General features: G+C 41.5%; 1 long non-coding RNA gene across 1 annotated transcript in view; it reads left to right on the forward strand.

Moving 5' to 3' along the window:
• LOC131810065 (uncharacterized) overlaps positions 1-13,843 on the forward strand; it is a 29,461-nt gene extending 15,618 nt beyond the window's left edge. Inside the window, exons 4-5 of the long non-coding RNA XR_009345389.1 lie at positions 326-515; positions 13,081-13,843. This is a non-coding gene — a long non-coding RNA (uncharacterized LOC131810065). The remainder of the gene's footprint in view (positions 1-325; positions 516-13,080) is intronic.
• Positions 13,844-21,993: the final 8,150 nt, after the last annotated feature.

A 21,993-nucleotide genomic window follows, 5' to 3' on the forward strand; every position in this document is an offset into this window, starting at 1 on the left:
TTTTCTTTTTATCATGAGTGGATGTTGAATATTGTCAAATAGCTTTTCTGCATCTATTGAGATGATAACTCACCAAACAAAATATATATGCCCAGTCCCAAGAACACAATACAAAATAAGATATGATACCTAGCATCAATGATCTCAGAGTTCAGTAGGGAGATGGGCATGTTAACAAGTAATTTAAAGGAACTGTAACAAATGTTACAATAGATAGATGTATACAATGTCAGGTTGATGAAAAAGTAGGAAATGATTAAAAATGAATCAGGAGAAGGCTTCATAGAGAAAATGCCATTTGATCTGATTTTAAAATATTATCAAGAATTTTCCAGCTATAAAAAGAATGGAAGCAATTCGTGGCAGAGGAAATAATATATGTAACAGTCTAGTGGAATGAATGAACTTGAAGCAAATCCCCCTCAAGAGAGGCCTACAGAGACTGTGGCCCCTGCGGATAGCTTGACTGCAACCTTATGAGATCTGCATCCTTGACCCAGAGAAGCCCTGAAATAGTAGGTATTTGCCATTCATTTTTAAACTGCTATATTTTGGGGTAATCTGCAGTATAGCTATATATAATTATACAACATACTTTTCTCATTTTTCCAAATGAGGAAAAATTTTCATTTTTTCCCATACTGATCTTAGGAGTCTTTGTAATTTTAGGGGGGACCTGGGTGGCTCAGTCAAGTAAGCTTCTGCCTTTGGCTCAAGTCATGCTCTCAGGGTCCTGGGATCTAGCCCCACACCTGCTTCTTCCTCTCCTCCCTACTTGTGCTCTCACTCTCTCTCTCTCTCTCAAATAAATAAAGTCTTAAAAAAAAGAATCTTTGTAATTTTAGAAGGTTAGCTTGGACTCTCAAATATACTGTTCATATTTTCACTCTGTTATGTGTCTTTTAAAACTTCTGTTCAATTTTTATGTCAAGCAACTTTTAATTTTCATGTCACATAGGGCAGTATTTTTTCCTCTTCAGCTCTTCTGCTTTATTTAATATGTTAAAATACATATTAAATACAAATAATTTCAAAATTATTTTTTAAGAAATCAAGAATGCTTACTTCTATTGTTATGCCTTTCAGTTCACTAAGACTTTCTTCTGCAGTGTCTGATTTGCTGTCACTTCCATCCAATGTATTTTTCACTTCAGACATTATAGTTTTCATCCCTAGGAATTTGAGCTGGGTCCCTTTTATAATTTTCAAGTCTAAACTTGGAATGCTTTATCTTTTCTTTAGCTTCTTGAATGTATAGATTGCATTTATAAAAAAATGAGTTAATGTCCTTACATACAAATTCTATTGTCTTAGTCATTTCTGGATCTATTTCTATGTATTGACTTGTCTTCTCATTATAGCTCATGTTTTCCTGCTTCATTGCATGCCTAGTAAGTTTTTTTTATTGGATGCCAGACATTGTGAATTTCACCTTGTTGGATGCTGATTATTTTGAAATATTCCAGTGAATATTCTTGAGTTTTGTTCTAGGACACAGTTAAGTTACTTGGAAAATACTGATCCATTTAAAGCTTGTTGTTTAGCTTTGTTAGGTAGAACCAGAGCAGTGTTCAGCCAAAAGCTAGTTTTTCTCCATTAATAAGGCAAACTCTTCTGAGTACTTTACCTGATTTCCTGTGAGTTTTGAGGTTTTTCCACTGTGGTAGTTGGCAGCAGGAATGGTTTCCAGCCCTTTGTGAGGCATTATTCTCTCTAGACTTTTCACATGGTTGCTTCCCCAGTATCTGGGGCTTCTATGAGTTTATTCACACACATTTACTGAGCAGTACTGACCTGCATACTGCAAGGGGATCCTCTGAAGACCTCTGAGCTCTTTCCCTATGTTCAGCCCTTTTCTCTATAGTGGCTTCAGTGGCCTTGGTCTTTTTGGACTCCCAGCTCCATTGCTTCAATGTAGAAAGATCACTGAACTATATACCTGGTTTCCCCTTCCCTATGGTGCAGCCTTGAAACTCTCTCCAGGAGTGGAGCTGGGCAATCCTTGGTCTCATGTCATCTGTGTCCATCTTTCAGAGATTACTGTCCTTTGTTGCCTGATGTTCAATGTTTTAAAATCATGTTGTTTCTATGGTCTTATTTTTTTCAGTTATCTCAGGGTATAAGATAAGATTGCTGTTATTCCTTATGTTCTTCTAAACCTTTTCCTTTATATGTTTATATCTTTATTACATCTGGAATTTATTTTTGATGAGAGAAATATGGTTTAATATTTTTTCCAATGGGATTAGCCAGTTGTCCAACATCATATTTTGAATTCTTCCTTCCTCTCCTCACCCAGTTTGAAATGTCACCTTTATCATAAGCCAAAATTTTATAGATATTTGAGTCCACTTTTTATTCCATTCCCTTGGTTTTTCCTTTTTTATTAAATAGAAAACATTTTTATTTACTGACGTTTCAAGATATATTGTATTGTCTAGTAGAGTTAATTATCTCTCATTTCTTATTATTTTCAAGATTTATTTGAATATATATACATCTTCTCCTGCATTTTAACATTTCTAAAATATTTTAATGTCATTTTCAATTTCCTCCCACATATCATGGATGTTACTTATTGAGATTACATTAAATTTATAGGACCCAAACAAATTTGAAGGTGGCAAAGAGAAGAATTGATAGAGTTCTACCTCAATGACTTCCATTTTTATAGTAAAGAAAGAGGCAAAGATAAGCTGGGTGTGAGTAGGTTAGGATGAGACACAGACTAATGGAAAATGACAAAAGTTTGAGTGAATCATATGTGCTATGATGATTATAGCATTGGATCCCAGATAAGGAAAGCTCTACTAGGTATGCAAAATATTGATTGAATATCACAGCACTAAAAATAGTCATCAATGGGTATTTGTTGTTGTTTAAAATATTTTATTTATTTATTTGTCAGAGAGAGAGAGAGAGAGAGAGAGCGTGTGCAAGAGAGCAAGCACAAGCAGGGAGAACAGCAGGCAGAGGCAGAAGCAGGCTCCCTACTGAGGAAGGAGACTGAGGTGGGACTTGATCCTAGGAACTTGGGATCATGACCTGAGCCAAAGGCAGTCGCTTCACCAGCTGAGCCACCCAGGTGTCCCATCATCAATGGGTATTTGTACATCCATGTTTCCTTTCTCTGAAAATACAAAACATGCCACCAAGGAGTCCTGGAATCAGTATTTGTTATTACCAAACCATGGCACTCCTAAACAAATCTCTAGTCATCTGATTTTTTTTTTGAAAATGCATGTCTCTCTAGTTTACTCATATCACCAGTGCCTAATATACTGTCTTTCCAGAGTTGGCACTGAATAAATACTAGGAAGTGAATTAGTTAACTTCTGAATGTCTTCCTCTGACTTCTGCTTAAGGTGTTGTGTTGTTATCTTTGCCTGTGTGCCTTCAGATTCGAGGTAGTTTTTATCCAGCCAAAAACTGGAATGGCCAGTTCTCCAATTTCCTGGAAATGGGAAACTTATGGTGAATTTCTTCTGTTTTCAAACTGTTGTTTGAGAAAGGTCTTCTTCACTCTTAAATTCGTAAATTAACTTTCCAAATTACCCAAGTTGTTCATGTAAGTAGATTCATGGGAAAACTAAGATAAAGCAGAGTTTCAAGACAAAAATACCTGATTTCTTTTAACCATTCAGAGGCATTCATCTAAAAAATAGTGAAAAAGAAGAAGAATCCCCTTTGTATTAATGTGTGATTCTACTTAATTTCACTTTTAGTAAACTGCACACTCCACTATTTGAACCACTCAATGGTTTTTGAAAAAGTAGACTCTTAGTTAAGTATAGTTTTCCAATAATTGTCTCTTGGGCTAAACATATGGTTTAGACTGGTGTAATGCCATCGCTCTAAAACATCTCAGGGTGTTCTGGTTTTAGGGCTTTATTTTTCTGATAAAAGATAAATTTTGAGCACTCAAGCAGTCTTCATGGGGACTCTTCCTGGGAAAAGGAAAATTTTGAAAATTTAGAACTCAGTTAGATGTTTCAAGTGTAAGACTGTTGCAAACTTTTGTAGACCAAGTAGATTCACTTGGAACCACTTCCTCCATGTTAACTTTTATTTTATTATTCTATTTTAAGGGAAGCAAGGCTTGAAGTGCTTTAATAGCCCCTTAGAGACTGTTTGGCTATTACATAACCCATAAAAAGCAATATTGGGATGATTTAAAGGGAAATGAATCAGAAATTTAAAGGTTCAATTTTCTTCATATGACAGAAGATTTTTTCTCCCCAGAGTCAGTAAAAATGGTCCTGAGGGTAAAACACATCTTGGGTTTTATTGACACAAAAATTATTCTTTATGCATGTGAAGATAGTTATGTTTACTCTAAAATATTTTTATTTAAAAATATTTAGACAGTCAATCTTGTATTTTTCTATGGATTAACAAGGCATCTAACAACTTCCCCGATTTCTGCAGAAAAGATAGTTTTCTTGCATCAAACCTGGTCAATTAAATTCTGTGGATTCTGTAAAGTCAGAGCCAGATGGAAATGTGATCTGAGTTCCCCAGGCGATGTTCTCATGGAATTTCCCTCAAAAGCTATTTTAAGCTTCTCAGTTACACCCAAAGTGGGTGATGGTGACATGGCCCAGAGTATCCATGTAACTGGTTTGCAATATTTTAAATTTGGTTATTCCTCATACATTTAATATTTATGTCTCCTCACATTTAAACAAGATTTTCATTTAGTCACTAGACTTGGGAGACATAAGCATTTCTATGTGGGTTAAGAAATGGCTTCATCCTCCACTGATGTAAAGGAAATGGGAGTCAGCAAACCTAATTTTTTCTCCCATGTTCTGCCCTGAGGGACACTGGACAAATTCTATCATGTTTCAAGCCCCAGCCTCCCCATCTGTAAATCAGGGTGATTAGATGATTTCTAGGATCCCTTTCACAACTGAGGCACAATTTTGGTACATAATAACTATTCATTGAATGGTAACATTTGCTTTTATGGATGAACTTGTTTCATGGTGAATTTTGAAATACCTTAATTTTAAATTCCTAAAGAGCTTAGAAGTTGACTCAAAAATTCTTGGACATGTTTGTTGCCTCACTCTGTACTACTATGTAATCTTAGGGAAATTTCTGCATTTTTTAAAGAACCAATTTCTTCATCTGTAAAACGGCAACTAAGGTAAGACTATTAGACACAGTTTTTTTTGTTGCAAATAATAGAATCCACTCTGGTTAGGTTAGGCAGAAAAATAATTTGTACAAATATTAAGCAACTCCCAGGATCCCCTGGAGGGCAAGAAAACCAGACTTAGAAATGATGAGGCCAGAAACAACACCAAATCAGACTATAGAATTTGCTCCAGTGAAAATACCATTGCTGCCAACACTTGGCAACCATTCCTTTTCTTGGAGAGACACTGTAGCTTGCATTGATAATGCTTGGTCCTGGATGCCAGGACCTCAGCCATTGAGTCTCCCGTGGTCATGTTCAGCTGGGATGGATGCCATTCATGTCTACCTCCATGTAGCTTTAGCTTCCAAGCTAAGGATGCACATGGGTGTTTCTGATGGGCAACACCTAACTCACATGTCTGATGTCAGCAACAAGGGAGTCTAGGATAGTAACTTCTGGCTCTGCTTTGGGGGTTACAATGTAGGACACTCCTCAAAACTCAGAAAAGATATTTGGAAGGAATCGGGCAGCTTCAGGCTACTCTATCAAGGTGAAAAACAATGCCCCCGGTAAGAAATTCTCCACTAAATGAATGGTGACTGCCATCTTTTGAAGCTTATGCTGTTCAAGGAGAAATAACATAGGCAAGGCATGTAAATGAAAGCTGCCAGGAAATCTAGCTAGATGTATTTTCTTTTTAAATTTTGTGTATACACACATGCACACACACACACAAAGGATTGTAAAATATATTACTATAAAAATTCATTGGTTTCGCTTATTTGTGGAGCATAAATAACATGGAGGACATGGGGAGATGGAGAAGTGAGTTGGGGGAAATTGGAGAGGGAGATGAATCATGAGAGACTGTGGACTCTGAGAAACAATCTGAGGATTTGGTGGGGGGCGGTTGGGTGAGCCTGGTGGTGGGTATTATGGAGGGCACGTATTGCATGGAGCACTGGGTGTGGTGCATAAACAATGAATTCTGGAACACTGAAAAGAAATAAAATAAAATACATAAATTTTTTAAAAAGACACTTAAACCATGAGCCACCCAGGCACCCTTAGATACACTTACTTTGCATTTCAGTCTTATGCAAATTTGCTACTGCACTGAAGGTCTGGCCAGTGCTGTAAGACAGAAAAGGAAATTAGACCTAAGTCTGAAAGGGAGAAATAAAATTGCTATTATTTACAAAAAAAAAAATTCATGAGGTAGAGAAAAATTATAGGGAAGAAATAAGTATCATCCAATAGTCCTACCTGCAGATAACATCCAGCTAATAAAGTTATAATTATATAATATATATTATACATATTTATCTATATCATGCGTATGAATACCCACATAATAACATATGATTTTATACCCAATTAGAAAAATTAAATATATTATAGGCATCTCCATGCTAATAAATATTGATCAGCATCATTATTTTTTAAGGTGGCATGTCATGCTATTGTATGAATATACAATAATTTTCCCACTAACCAACTATGCAGGGGTAATTTCCAAATTTTTGCTTTTATCAAGAGATATGGTGGGCGCCTGGGTGGCTCAGTGGGTTAAGCCGCTGCCTTCGGCTCAGGTCATGATCTCAGGGTCCTGGGATCGAGTCCCGCATCGGGCTCTCTGCTCAGCAGGGAGCCTGCTTCCTCCTCTCTCTCTCTCTGCCTGCCTCTCTGCCTACTTGTGATCTCTCTCTGTCAAATAAATAAATAAAATCTTTAAAAAAAAAAAAAAAAAAAAAAAAAAAAAAAAAAAAAAAAAAGAGATATGGTGAACATGGGTATAGACAAACACATTTGTGGAGTAATTCCATAAGACGAATTTAGAGAAGTGGATTCGCCATTTAAATATACAGTTGATTTTAGCCAGTCTGACTGGTGTGAGGTGATATTTCATTGTGGTTTTGATTTGTATTTCCCTGAGGCCGAGTGATGTGGAGCACTTTTTCATGTGTCTGTTAGCCATCTGGATGTCTTCTTTGCAGAAATGTCTGTTCATGTCTTCTGCCCATTTCTTTTTTTTTTTTTTTTAAGATTTTATTTATTAATTTGACAGAGAGAAATCACAAGTAGACAGAGAGGCAGCCAGAAAGGGAGAGAGAGAGGGAAGCAGGCTCCCTGCTGAGCAGAGAGCCCGATGTGGGACTCGATCCCAGAACCCTGAGATCATGACCTGAGCCAAAGGCAGCGGCTTAACCCACTGAGCCACCCAGGCGCCCTTCTGCCCATTTCTTGATTGGATTATTTGCTCTTTGGGTGTTGAGTCAGGAAATGACAGATGCTGGCGAGGATGCAGAGAAAGGGGAACCCTCCTACACTGTTGGTGGGAATGTAAGCTGATGCAACCACTCTGGAAAACAGCATGGAGGTTCCTCAAAATGTTGAAGATAGAACTACCCTATGACACAGAAACTGCACTACTGGGTATTTACCCTAAAGATACAAACGTAGTGATCTGAAGGGGCACGTGCACCTTAATGTTTATAGCAGCAATGTCTACAACAGCCAAACTATGGAAAGAACCTAGATGTCCATTAACAGATGAATGGATAAAGAAGATGTGGTATATATACACAATGGAATACTATGCAGCCATCAAAAGAAATGAAATCTTGCCATTTGCGATGACATGGATGGAACTAGAGGGTATCATGCTTAGCGAAATAAGTCAATAGGAGAAAGACAACTATCATATGATCTCCCTGATATGAGGAAGTGGAGATGCAACAGCGGGGGTTAAGGGGGTAGGAGAAGAATAAATGAAACAAGATGGGATTGGGAGGGAGACAAACCATAAGTGACTCTTAATCTCACAAAACAAACTGAGGGTTGCTGGAGGGAGTGGGGTTGGGAGAGGGGCGTGGGGTTATGGACATTGGGGAGGGTATGTGCTATGGTGAGTGCTGTGAAGTGTGTGAACCTGGCAATTCACAGACCTGTATCCCTGGGGATAAAAATATATTATATGTTTATAAAAAATAAAAAATTAAAAAATAAAATAAAAAAAAATAAAAACACTTGGGGCACCTGAAAAAAAAATTTAAAAAAATAAATAAATATACAGTTGAGTGGGGCACCTGGGTGGCTCAGGCAGTTAAGCTTCCAACTCTTGATTTTGGCTGAGGTCATGATCTCAGGGTTGTGAGATCAAGCCCCAAGTTAGGCTCCATGCTGAGTGTGGAGTCCGCTTAAGATTCTCTCTACCCTTCTGCCTCTCTCTGTCCCATCACTCACCCTCTCTCTCTCTAAAAATAAAGTTTCTACAGTTTAAAAGATTCTTGATACATTCAATAAAATTGGCTTGAGAAAATTGGTAACAATTTATATGTGCAACATTTGAGTGTGAATTTCCCCACATTATCATAGCACGTGGTATTATCAACTTTTTTAAAAAATCAATTTGTTAGGAGAAAAATATCTCATTAATATTTAACTTGCATTCTTAGTTTTTGACTTAAATAGATTTCATATATATTTATTTTCTACTTATATTTCTTTATTTGTGAAATGTCTATTTATGTCCCTCATATGCTAATAGATTGATTTTTAAATTCTTTTATTGTTTTTTGCTGGTTTTCAGGGTTCTTTCTCTATAAAGATATTAAATTTTTGTGTCTTCCCAATGCCTTTCCCAAGAATGTCATTGCCTTTCATTAAAACTGAGGTAAAATATATATAGTAAAGTGCACAAATCTGACGTTTACAATGGGTTGGTATGTATATATCATGTAAAAATCACCTACATCTAGAAAAAGAACATTTCCAGCACCCAAGAAAGCTGCTTCACTTTCCCTCCCAATCACTATTTCCCCCCAGGTGTAACCCCTATTTTGACACCATAGATGTCATAGGTTTCCTATTCTTGAACTTCATATAGATGGAATCATATGTGGGAAGAAGTTTCTGGATTCTTCTATTTATTATTGTGTCCAGGAGAGTCATTCACATTGATACAGTTCAAGTAGTTCCTTTTCTGAACCCCAGAAATGAGGATAATAATAGTACTTATGTGGTAGTCATGGAGATAAATGAATTAATATAAGTAATTAAGTTATGCTTCAGTTAAGAAGTTAATGCAAATACCAGGACAGTGTTCATCGTGTGGTAAATGTTGATACATAATACAGGCTAGCTGCTAGAAGTACACTACTGGATCAGATTTGCCAATTTTTTATTTAGAGGTTTTATATCAATATTCATAAATGAGTCCAGTTGTGCTTCAGCACTTGTGCACATAAATGCTAGTCTTGTCTTGTTCGGATACTGGGTTATGCTCATCAGTGGCACATTCAGCTACCCACATGCTCTTCAAGAAGTCACGGAATGAACCTTTACTGCTCACATTCCTACCAAATCTGCTTCCCAGAGACATCTCAGAGCTGCTGTCTTTTCTCCATTACCACCTTCTCTGCTCTGGTCCATCGTTCTGTCATTCCTTTTGTCTTTTGTCCACTGCGTTTGTCACCTAATGGGTGCTCCTTCCCATGGCACATATGTTAAAAATCTAAGATCCTTATCAGAGTCGATCAGGTTCTTCACCTTATGGTCCTGCCTATCCTTCCATCCCCAGCTTGTCTCCATCACCCTCATGCTCTGGACACACTCCCCGCCCAGTGACATGCTCTCCACAGCTGGCCCGGCCGATCCCCACTTAACACTTTCTCACTGAAGCCTTTCCTGGCCTGGCAATATCACACAGGTCTCCCTATATAATCACTTGTCTTGCCTTTTTCTTTTCTTTCTTATCACTTACAACATGTGTACATATATTTGTAGGTTTGTCTAATATCTCTCTCTTAGCTCAATGAGTACTATTTTATTTGCTACATTATCTAGCATAATGCTTTGGACGTAAGAATTGCTCAGTAAAGAAATTGAATGAATGGCTGGCTCCCAGGCTAGTGGTGGAGACAGATATGTAGGCAATAGCAATGAGAAGAAAAGCCAAACAGATATATGGAACTAGGTGCCGGGGGCACAGAGGAGGAAGAAAGAAACCGTGCCCAGGGAACTCTCCCACAGGCGGGTTGCCTGTAGACAGTGTTGCTCACTGACTTACTAACATCCCCTGGAATATTATTCTCTCATAGTTGACATGCTGATGTCGGGCAAGGAGTTGGTTCTAAGCCAGATAGTAGATGCAAAAGTCCCAAGGGATTCAAGGAGGCAAAATTTTGTCTGAGCTCTTGGCTCACACAGAGCACAATGGCAGCTCTGAAAAGGGCAGAAGTCCTCTGCACCCACACGCCCTGTTTATTTTCTCCTCCAGCAGCAGGGGTGGCAGAGGTCAGCTGAAATGGCGCATCCTGATGAATATTTATTGACCCAAAATGTCACGCTGACAGACATGTGGGCAGGCAGACACAGAGGCCTCACTTCTCGGCTCCCAAGGTTGTGACACAGCTGACATTTCCCTGCACGGGTCCTGACTTCTCCAGCTGCTCCTGGGGATGCTGGGGTCGTGCTGATGAGGGTCAACACTGATACTGTGCCCCATGCTTTCCCTGCTGCTTCCCAGGCCTCTGCCAAATGGTGGTCTGAGGATACTTCACATTCTGCCGACTCACACGCACTCTCACCTAGCCAGTCTCCTTTCCAACCCTTCCTCTGTGGGCTCTTCCATCTTCTTAATTGTATTGAAAGAGTTGCGGGTGGCCACATTCATTGTGCATTTTACAGAGGGAAGTCTTGGGTGACACGGACTTTAGAGTAGAGAAGTAGGTTCTGCTTTCTCTGTAAAAAGTAATTCTGCGGTCATAAATGTGACATTTGCTCTGTTATTCTTAATGTTTTCCTCTTCATTTTCTGGGTTTTCTTTCCATCTCTTCCGTAACAGCTGACTTCATTGAATCAATTTAATTTTTATTTTATAAACATTTTATTCGTGGGCGCCTGGGTGTCTCAGTCGGTTAGGCGTCTGCCTTCAGGCCACACCGTGTTCCCAGGGTCCTGGGATCGAGTCCTGCCACGGGCTCCTTTCTCAGTGGGCTGTCTGCTTGTCCCTCTCCCTCTGCCCTGCGTGTGCTCTCTCTGTCTCTCACTCAAATAAGTAAATAAAATCTTTTTTTTTTTTTAAGAAACAATTTATTGTTATAACCTAAGTAATAGAAAACTGTAAAAAGCAAATGAACAGGTTGAAATAATTCCTTTAAGGTTAGCACTCCTATAAACACCTGCCCATGATAAGCCCACAGTATGCTCCCCTTTCAACCACTACCCCTCTCTTCTGCCAGAATAATCACTATCCTAACTTATTACAATGACTTCCCACCTTTTTAATAGTCTTAACACTCAAGTGTGCATTCCTAAATGTTTGTGTGGTTTTGCACACATATATATCTGTACACCTTTTAAGCATCTTTTAGCCCATAGGTTTTCTCTTCCATCTCCTTATTTTTCCTTACAATTCCATAGGTTTTCTCTTCCATCTCCTTATTTTTCCTTACAATTCATTTATTAAGGAAACCGGATCACTTATATGTGGTATTATCTCCTATGGTCTGGGTTTTGCTGATGGCTTCCCCAGAACAAAGTTTATTTAGTCTGTTCCTCTTGCCTCTATGCGTCCACTTAACCCAGCCCGGGTTCTTTTTGGCATGACAACCTCAAGGCTGATGTGTTCGTCAGAAGGCACATGTGGCTCGATGTCTCTGTTTTTGTGAAATTAGTACTCATTGGTGTCTTATACTCTGTTGCTTAATTTTTTAAGGTACCCTGGTATTCCAGTGCTGTTTTGCTTTCTTTATGAATCCGTTGAAATCTTATAATTAGGGACCCATGTGGTTTTTGCTTTTTAAGTGGTACAATTGGCCTAGAAAGGCATGATAAAAGCTATTTTCGAAAAGACGGTCGGTTCCGTAGCATCTTCCCTAGATACCAGTCTGATTTGTTAGAGCTGATTTTGTACATAGTTAAATAAACAACTGATCATGAAATATACTGACATCCCTTCCTAGGATGTCACAAGTCCTAGGAGAGAGAAGGGAGTTAAAGGCAGGGGCACAGCAGCCCCTGAACCAGGGGAGAGGTTAGGCCAGCAACGTGGGAACCCATATAGGGGTGCAGGAGGCAGAAAGCCTCGCATTTACTCAGAGCTGACCTTCCATCTTCTGGTCGCATATGTTTGTGTCAATTATATTGGCCACATTAACGTATAGTCAGTATTTGGGAAGGGATTCCAAAGTGGCCTTTCTGGAGCCCCTCTGCCCCCCTTATATCTCAGCATGTGATCTGGCAGCTCATCTTCCGTTCCTCCCATTCCTCTGTTCGCTCTCCTCCCCACCCCCTCACAGAGAATGTCTGCTAATGCCAGGTGTGTCTCAGTCCTCCTCTAGTTGCTCACTGCGGTCTCTCTTAATATGTTTTTCCTCTAGGAGTAGCTGAGGATTGTGGATTGTGGGCTGCGTTGGGGAGGGAGTTGTGGGGGGTGAGTGGTGAGGAGGCTGGTGCTCTTTATAACTAGAAAAACTTAAGTTGAGATTAGAGTTCCCAGCAGAGCCCTAATTGTCCTCTAGCAATATCAAATTCTCCTTCTTTCAAAATTCTACTGATACATAATGCACATACCGTTTAAAATGTACCTTTGAGTGGTTTTAATATATTCAAAAGTTTGTGCATCTTATGTCGAATTCTAGAACATTTTCATTACCCCTAACAGAAACCCTGACCTATTAGCAATCAGTCTACATTATCCCTTTTCCCAAGCCCCTGGTAACAAATCTACTTTTTCTCTGTATTTTCCTATTGTTTGATGTTTCATATAAATGGAGTCATAGAATACATGAACTTTTGTATCTGGCTTGTTTTCAGAGTTCATCCATATTGTGACAGGTATGAATGCTTTATTCCTTTCATGACTAAATAATATTTCGTTGTATGGATATAGAACTTTTTTTTTAAGATTTTATTTATTTATTTGACAGACAGATCACAAGTAGGCAGAGAGAGAGGAGGAAGCAGGCTCCCCGCTGAGCAGAGAGCCCGATGCAGGGCTTGATCCCAGGACCTTGAGATCACGACCTGAGCCGAAGGCAGAGGCTTAACCCACTGAGCCACCCAGGCGCCCCATGTATGGATATAGAACTTTTGATCTACTCATCAGCTGATGAACATTTGGGTTCATTCCATCTTTTGGTTATTATGAATAGTTCTTCTATGAATGTTTGTGTACAAGTTTTTCTGTGGACATATGTTTCCAATTCTCTTGGTGTATACTCAGTGGAATTTCTGGGCCACATAAGCCTATGTTTCATTTTTTAAGGAACTTCCAAACTGTTTTTCAAAGAAGCTGCAGTATTTCCTATTTTAACTAGCAGTATACAAGGGTTCCAGTTTCTCCAGATTCTTATCAACACTTGTGATGTTCTGTCTTTCTTGTTTTAGACATCCTCGTGAGTGTGAAGTGGTGTCTCACTGTGGTTTTGATTTGCATTTCCCGAAGGACATGTTGAGCATGTTTTCATGTATTTATTGACCATTTACGTATCTTCTTTGGAAAATTTTTTTTTTTTGAAAAAAAATTTTTTTAAAATACATATTCCTAGAGAGGTTTGTCTTTGGTTCTCTCTAGTTCTCTTCCTTTGCCTCTGCCCCTTAGGACATCAGGAAAAAGTCCTAAAGCATTCTGCACACCTGCCTCTTGGTCCCATCTTTGGCTAGAGAGGACTACGCAGCAGCAGACTTGGACTGGGAGTGGGGTGGGGAAAAGGGGTGCTGTTTCTCTGTGTGTATGTGATCTGAATAAACTCCCTGAAGGAGAGTGAAAAACATCCAATCTCTCAGGATCTTTCTCTTTGGGTCCTATTTTTGAACAGTTACTCCTTTGATATCTATTAGAGGCGGAGGGAAGGAGAGATCCTAGAAATCATGTTGTCTTATAAGAAGGAGAAAACTAAAAAAAAAAAAAAATCCATGAAAAAGTTGATGAGACATCCATGGCCTGGACTGGCCCCAGTCGCCTCTTCCTTTTCCACTGTACTTCTTCCTCAGTCCTTCTTCTGGCTTCAGAACAGCTTTCAAGTATCTGCTCAACAAAGAACACAATGAACTCCTTAGTCTTGAGCCATAGGGACTCTATCTTGTCTTCAAGGCAACGCATGTTGTGAATGAGGCTCAGATATTATCTATGTGCTTCACAGTGTGCTTGGTACTGGGCAAGTTTACAAGAACGATGAGCTAGTTTCTTTTTCCCTCATTTATTCAACAAACCTCTTTGAGCACCTACTATGTGCCAGACTCCGTGCTTCCCTGAAGGAGTCCAGCTTGGGAAAAAAAGTCATTCAGAACTCAAGTCAATGTTGGATGCATTCCACATACATGGTTCCCCTATGAAGCAGAGCTCCAGAAGAGAAGAGGCAGGTGTTGAGTGATGTCCCCATGAGGGACAGAATCATGGGGGAAGTGGCCTGGGCTACAGCTCCCACCATTGGCCCAAGAAGCTTGAACGAGGAGCTCCAAGCTCAAGGAGGGAGGGATATCTATACCATGACAGGCAGGTAGAAACAATGTTTCTGAGCTTTTGCTTATCTTAAAGGAGGCTTATAGGAGGCTATCTTATTCCTTACCTTATAGGAGGTTTCCCTAGAGGAGGCATACCTTATAGGAGTCTATCTTACTCCATGTGCCATATTTTTTTATGGAGGCAAGAAGTAATGGTGATCCATCATCAACTCCTAGGAGAGTTTTACCTCTTTAAATCTAATCTCTTTGAGCTCCCTGCACCTTTTTTTATTGCCATTTCCCTTTTAGTCATTGTCAATTAGCGCTCCGTTGCTGGTTTTAGTTTTCTACGTGATAACCAGAGGTTTTTAAATCCAACTTGATTAAAGCAGCAAGGCCCCAACCCCATCCTGCCAGCTTCCTTTGAAGTTCATGCAAACTCTATATTCAGATCAGCTGCCCAGGGCACAGAGAAAGATGAGCTATGAGCTGTGCAACATGAGGACGCCAGGCCAGATGCTTCAGGGCAGGCAGCTTCTTTCTGGGACTAGAATCACCAGAGTTCCATCACTCCGGAATGGTTTGGGTGTGGCTGAGTGGGGAGAAAGCACAAAAATCAAAAAATGAAAACATGATTTCTCAGGTCTCTTCCAGACATTGTCCAAATTAGACTAGGATCTATTTGTTAAACTTGGTGGCAGACTTTTCAATGCTCAGGACTGCCCAGAAATCTGGATTCTTCCAAGATGTCCCATTTGGTAAGGTGGAGGGTTGGCTCATTATATAGAGGAAATCAAAAAAAGAGCATGGGGTGGGATATATATCATGGTATTTTCCTCATGTTTCCACCCTCTTACAGACAGCCTCTTCACATCTTTTGTGTATTTCTTTATTCTCCCTCTGTCTCTTTCTCTCCATCTTACTCTCTCTGTGAAACCACTATCTCCCCCTTATTTACCTCTTCCTCTTCCACTTATTTTTTCTCCTTATACATATTTTCATGTGGTTGTTTGTGGCTCTGATAGTAATACATTTTATTTTATTTTACTTTATTTTATTTTATTTTATTTAGAAATACATTTTTAAAAAGCCACTTTACTTTGGGGGAACAGCTCTTCATTTGTAAAAATACAATGACCCTTATATTTCCCTCTAACGCTAACATTCTATGATTCTCTGAAATACTTACTCTGTTCAAATAATGCATTTCCTTCTGACCCACCTAAAATCTGTGGAAATTGACTGTAGCATGGCTGACAAACCAAGTGATAAATAAATTCCCTTTTCCTTCTCTTTGGGGATCCCTTTACTCTGCATCAGTATGAGAGAGACAAAACGCAATCTCTGACACTCCCATGCCCCCCCCCCCCAACACAATCCCCAAAGTCCGGGACTCATAGTGATGTACCTCAGCCGCGGCAGCCTCCCACAGTCCATCAGAAGCTCGGGATCTAGGGAAAAGTGATAAAGAAGAGGAAAACGTCAGAAAATCTAATTTTTAAAAGAACTTTTTTGTGGTGTTGAACTCCCGAAGATTATTATATGTGGTTCAGATTGTGTGCACTATTTTCTGTGCCACGTATTTTCAAAGTCCTCTCCCAGACAGAATATCTAAAAGAGCGTCCCCCCCACCCCGCCCCCGACAAGCGTGCTTTTTATTTTCCATATGGTACACGTACTAGTAATTCTGGCATTTGACCACATTTATGTAAACATGCAGAGATACCTATAAATTATTGGGCTTACCCCAGTTTGAGTTCCCAACTATGTACTACAATCATTACAGCTGTTCTTACTTTAGCCTCAGAAGATATTTTGGTCCATTTATATGGCTGATTAGTCATTTAGACTGTAGACTACATTTATGACGTTGTTTGGGGGTGGGGAACATACCAGATAGTCACTGGAGACACCAAGAATCCATCCTTAAGCCAAGAGTTCTGCAGACTGGTGGGGGCCCCCTAACCTGAGCTCTCACACCCCAACAATTGACTGTCAGTCACCCACGGCTACCCCACACCTTGAGATGACTTCAGGAGAACCCACGCTCGCCCCCTCACACCCGCTTCTCAGAGTATTGAGACAGAAGAGAGTGAGAGGCCAGGAGAACTGAGAGCCTCACTTGCAAAAATCCGCGCCCTGCCCAACAGACCTGGGACTTGTCGGGGCAGGGGCGAGGGAGGGGGCTTAATAATAACATTTGTAGGTAGCTTGGCAGTGATGACTAAACTGAGCTTTCTCACTCAGTTCTGTCCTGCTCATCCCCACCGCAGGCCTGGCTGCCTTGCCTGCCCCAGGCGAGCGCAGAGCCCAGGAAGGTCCCATGGGACCAGAAATTATGGGCTCTAGCCGGGTGCCAACATCGGGGGCAACCTGCTGGGGGCGCCCTAAAGCAGCTGCTGCTCGCACAGCTCTCCCGCTCCGGGACTCGGAGTCAGGCCGCCATATTGTTTGTCAATAACGAAGCAATTTATTCACAGAACACCTTAAGTTTTAGGCACTTCTCACCACCGGACCCCCTAAACCCCTATTCTATGTTTTCTCTAATTTTTCCTCTGCACCTCACAATCACGAAGAAAGGTAACCTGTATAGAGAGGTGAAACGAATTCGCTAAGCTCAGGTGGGACTCTGGGGTGGAGACTAGAGCGGGAGCCTAGCGTCCTGATTCCCCGACCTGTGTGCTTCCTACAAAAGTTCTTTACAGTGGGGATAATAATAAACAGAAAACACTTCTGCTATCCCTTTTATTTTCTTTTCCTCTTTAAAACTTTGACATGTTTTATTTATGTCAGTTCTCCTGAGATCAGTTTTCATGAAACTCTAGTACTTTCCTGGCTGTCCTCCATGCTCAAACAATGTTGGGTAGGATCTCCAGTCTTGTTCTGATTTATTCAGCAGATGGAGAGTTATTATCAATATTTCTTCAGAGTTCGAGGGGGTATTTTTGGATGATAAAGTTCGTTTCCATTTATCATCATTTTATCCCTGGCGCTGGCTTTGGAGGGCTCTGATTTTTGCTGTGTGAATGTGAACCATGAGGTTGCATTCAACCTGGTCTGTTTTCAAAGCCCAAAGAAGAGAGAGCAGGATGCAGAAAATATATGGTGGCCTTCGGCAACTCGGTGGAAATTTTGACTTAAGGGAAAGCCAGTGTTGACTCAAATCTTCATTCTTTTCTCTTTAAAGCTGGAAGAGGTCACAGAAAACATTAAGTAATTCTGGTGCAAAGCTTTTGTTCTTACCGGGACAGAAAATGAGACTCAGGTCAGGAGGCTTATCTGAGATCACACAGCTCCTGGCTGGGTAGTGCTGAACTAAGTCATGCACGTTGTTCCTTCTGGGCCTGAGGCGTTGTCTGTGAAGCCACAGGGCCTCTTAAGACAAGGGTGGGCTACACCTATAGAATCCTGAGGGACATTCTCTGTGATTAATTCAATTCAGCCCAACAAGCACTCACTGAGGCCACCACAGGGCACGCCATCACAATATTATGTGGAACCCCACAGTCCCCAAAGGGCTGACCTGGCAAGTCGGCTTCATCCTCTCTCCCATTTTCCTCCGAGGGGCCTGAGATCAGGGCTATTTCTGTGTCTGCATTGAAAAATCTTTTACTGGGATGGATGGGGCCCACACTTTGTCCTTCTCTCCTGCGGTAGCAAAAAGGAGGGCCATGGAGAGGCTTTCCTACCAAACCACAGGGAGATTAAAGGACTAGGGAGGAGGGACCCATTTGGAGTGCGGAAGTCGCAGAGTTCTTGGGCCTGCAAAGGAGCCTTCCTGTTATTAATGGTAGTTCTGCCACAGATGTGGCTTGGAAATGGGAAAGACAGGAGGCAGCAGAGACCCATGTGTGGGTTTGTGTGGCTCTGACCACAGGCGTGTGCTTCAGACGTGGGGTCCCACTGACACTCGCTGCCCACGTTAACCAGACTCCCTTCTGGCCACCTTCTCCCAAGCCCACTGGGGGAGGAGTTGAAATTGCTAAGAATAGCCATGGTCTTTGGGACTTGCTGTTTTTAAGGAATCAATGGAATTAGAAATGAGATATTAGCTCTAATCAGTCACATATGTTAGGAAAAGAATTTCTGACTGTAGCTCCGCACCCAGTGGGGAAAAAGCATCTACACCTGTGGATCTGGCGGGGCCCCCTCTTCTGTCCTCTGGAGGGTCCAGGACGAAAGTACATGCTGTACTAAGTAGAGGCTGTCAGTCTGTCATCTGGTCTGATCCGAAGTGGCCAGACTTCTGACTAAGCATCCCCTATGTGGCTTTTCAACAAGTGTAGACGAATTTCAAGGCACACATAGCTCCAGACGGAGCCAAGAACTGGGGGCTAAGAGAATTCCACCCTCCCCTTTGTCTTTTTCCTTATGTTTCCGAGATGTGGGGGCGTTTGGAACATTAGGCACACCGTGAAAGTATGAGTTTTTGGTTTAGTTTGGCTTGACTTCCATTTTACAAAAATTTAAAAATATGAAAAGAGTCAAATGAACCCCTGGGTGCCCGTGATCTAGATGCCAGCCATACAGATGGTCAGCAGGTTTTCACGGAGCAGGCACGCTCCTCGGTAAGGCCCCTTGACTACCTGCGTCAGAATCAGCCCCAGACCTCTCCATCTGGGACCTCCAGGCAGGCTGGGACACTGCCCTGCACGAGGTCCCCAGGTACTGCTGGCTGTCAATAGCTCACAGTAGCTCCGGGATCTGTTAACTTGCCCCTGAGCTCTTTGTGTCACCATCTCCGCCAGTTCCGGTGAGTGGCCAGAACATTCTGCTCACGATACCATCTCTTTGCATTACACCTTTGAAAAACAAACACGAACAGGGAGAATCAGCCCTTTTCTTGTTCCTACACAGCACTCTTCCACATGGCTACTATGTGTGACCCTTGTTCAAACTTCACAGAGCTGCAGTGAAAATAAAACCTCATGTTAAGGGTCTTGCCAACTTTTTAATACTTACGTTTTATTTATGATTCGCGTTGAAAGTTGGCCGTATAGCCCTGGGCCTGGGCTTAACCAGCAATGCCTTGAGCGGATTGTTTGTGTATGGCTGGTGCGGGTGAGTACCTACACACTCACGTGGAACACTAGGAGAACTTTTAAACGTCGACATTCAGGTTTTCCAAAGACAGCGAAGAGCAGAGTTAATTTTCTGGAGAGATTCTGAGTCCAAGGTCACATCTATAGTCGTCTAGAGTTGGGAGGCTGCATTATGTCATTTAAAGAAGAAGATAACGGGTGGGTGGTCAGGGAACAAAAGTCCAATTGGGCATTAGCATGTTCAAATCCCAGTCGGACAGCAGAGTCGTGGCCAGGTAAGAGATTAGAGCCCCTTCCTGAAAGCTCCCCCAGATCAGTACCTGTTTCTCACACGTATCTGCCTTCCTCCCCACACCATGCTCAGGACTGCACGGAGCAGGTGCCTGGGGTTGGCTGAATGCTAGAATGAATGCTGTTTCTCAGCTGAAGTTTCACAGCTTCAGGAACCACATTCACTTACAGAGATTAGGGGGTGAATGGAGCCCCTCAGCTGGGTGCCAGCTAGCCCTGGATGCCTTCTGGAAGGACCACAGTGGCCACTGTGAGCGCAGACTCCGGGTTAGCAGATTAGATCGGCGTGGTTTGCATTTGCCTGCTATTGTTCGCTCACTCACAAATGCTCCTCTTCTACAGGTTTATGCTACTTTCCCAGGGATGCCTGGGGGCCCAGTCCTATTTGGGAATTGACTCTCCTCCACCCCAGTACCTTTTATCCTCAGCCTTCATATCCCTGTTCTTTAAGTATCATAAACGCTGAGAATATCTAGGATGCTTACAGTCGAAGACATTCACTTGATTGAGGTTCTAACAGAGGCTTTAAAGTTATGGCTCTTGGAGAAAGGAAGGATAAATATGATATTCTGGGCACACACTTTTTCAATTATGGGCAGCTCAAACCCGGTATTGCTTCTCATCCATCTCAATCTGAAGGCTGGTGGGGAAGCTGCTTCTAAACATCTTTGCACACTTAATCTCAAACCCCACTCATGCAGCTTCTAAATTTTTAAGATTAATCAAATCTAAGTCTTGCAAAGTGCCCGCTCTGATTTATATGAGTTTTGGCAAACAGGCACAGCGAATAAAAAGCTTCTTAGTTGGAAATGACAGCGCTAGGGGAACAAGGGATAGAAAACCATATAAGGGCACCCTGTTTTGATGAGCCAATGGCAGCTTCTGGAACTCAGTTAAAAGACTCTGAACGTGCTGTTGTAGTAAGATGGAGGCCTCTAGGTAACATGGCAGGAATTGGTGTGTTCTCCCATCCTTAGATTTATTTTTGAGCTCTAGTTCCCGTGAAGGAAATCCTAGGAAGTCCGGTCTCAGAGGAAACGGCACCAAGGTGTGCAAGGATCTTGGGGTAGGAGCTGGAGATGAAGGGTGAGAAGCTGGAATCTACTCTGGCTCAAGAACTCATCTTCTAGAAAGATGCCCAATTGTCTAGTGCCCAGGGAGCAAAGGGCTCAGTGAATTTGAACTTGACTGAAGCTATTGCTGTCCAAGAAGTTCTGACATAATGAATCAACATGGCAGCAGTCAGTATAGAATAGTAGCATGTTGTTAGGACTGGCACTAAGTTCATGGTTCTGAGTTACTCTTCCATTAGAAGCATTTCCCAACAGTTGAGTTAACCTTAATCCCAGCCTTAATCTTTAGCAAACTTAAGCTTGTCCCATAGAGCACTGAAAGTTGAAGCCTTTTGGCTGACTGTGCCCTGTTCCCCTGCCAGGAGAGGGGCATGGACAGAGTTAGACTAGCTGGGTGAGTGGGCTAGGTGGAGGGCAGAGTGCCAGCCCACAAAGAAAGTATTCAGTAGGAAACAGAAACAGGCAGAAGCCCAGCCACACAAATGGGGCCATCTGATGTGAGATGTGGGAGGAGTTACGGCTTGTCACACTCAGCACCAAGTACAACAGTTATGGCACAGAGATGTAGCAACAAGTTCCAGACCTAGCAGATAAGGGTCTGAGCCCTTGGAAGAACACTGGTCTTTGTCAGGCTGGACTGAAAATTGGGCGGGGCTGGGCACTGCAGCTACCTTAGAGGGAAGATCTCTTCCTTTCTAAGATGCATGTCAAAGGAGCAGCACCTCTATGAAAGCAGAAGAGAGCTTAAAACTAACACCTCAAAAATAATTATTTAAAATAAACATCTGATGAATGCCTGGGTGACTCAGTCAGTTAGGCTTCTTCCTTTAGCTCAGGTCATGATACCAGGTTCCTGGAAGGGAGCCCCATGATGGCTCCCTGTTCAGCGGGATGTCTGCTTCTCTCTCTCCTGTTCCCCTTTGCTTGTGTTCTCTCTCTCTTGCAATTAAACAAATAAAATGTTTTAAAAAACAAATAAGATAAACATTTG

The sequence above is a fragment of the Mustela lutreola genome, chromosome 10 (assembly GCF_030435805.1).
Source record: "Mustela lutreola isolate mMusLut2 chromosome 10, mMusLut2.pri, whole genome shotgun sequence".
NCBI classification, from domain to species: Eukaryota; Metazoa; Chordata; class Mammalia; order Carnivora; family Mustelidae; genus Mustela; species Mustela lutreola.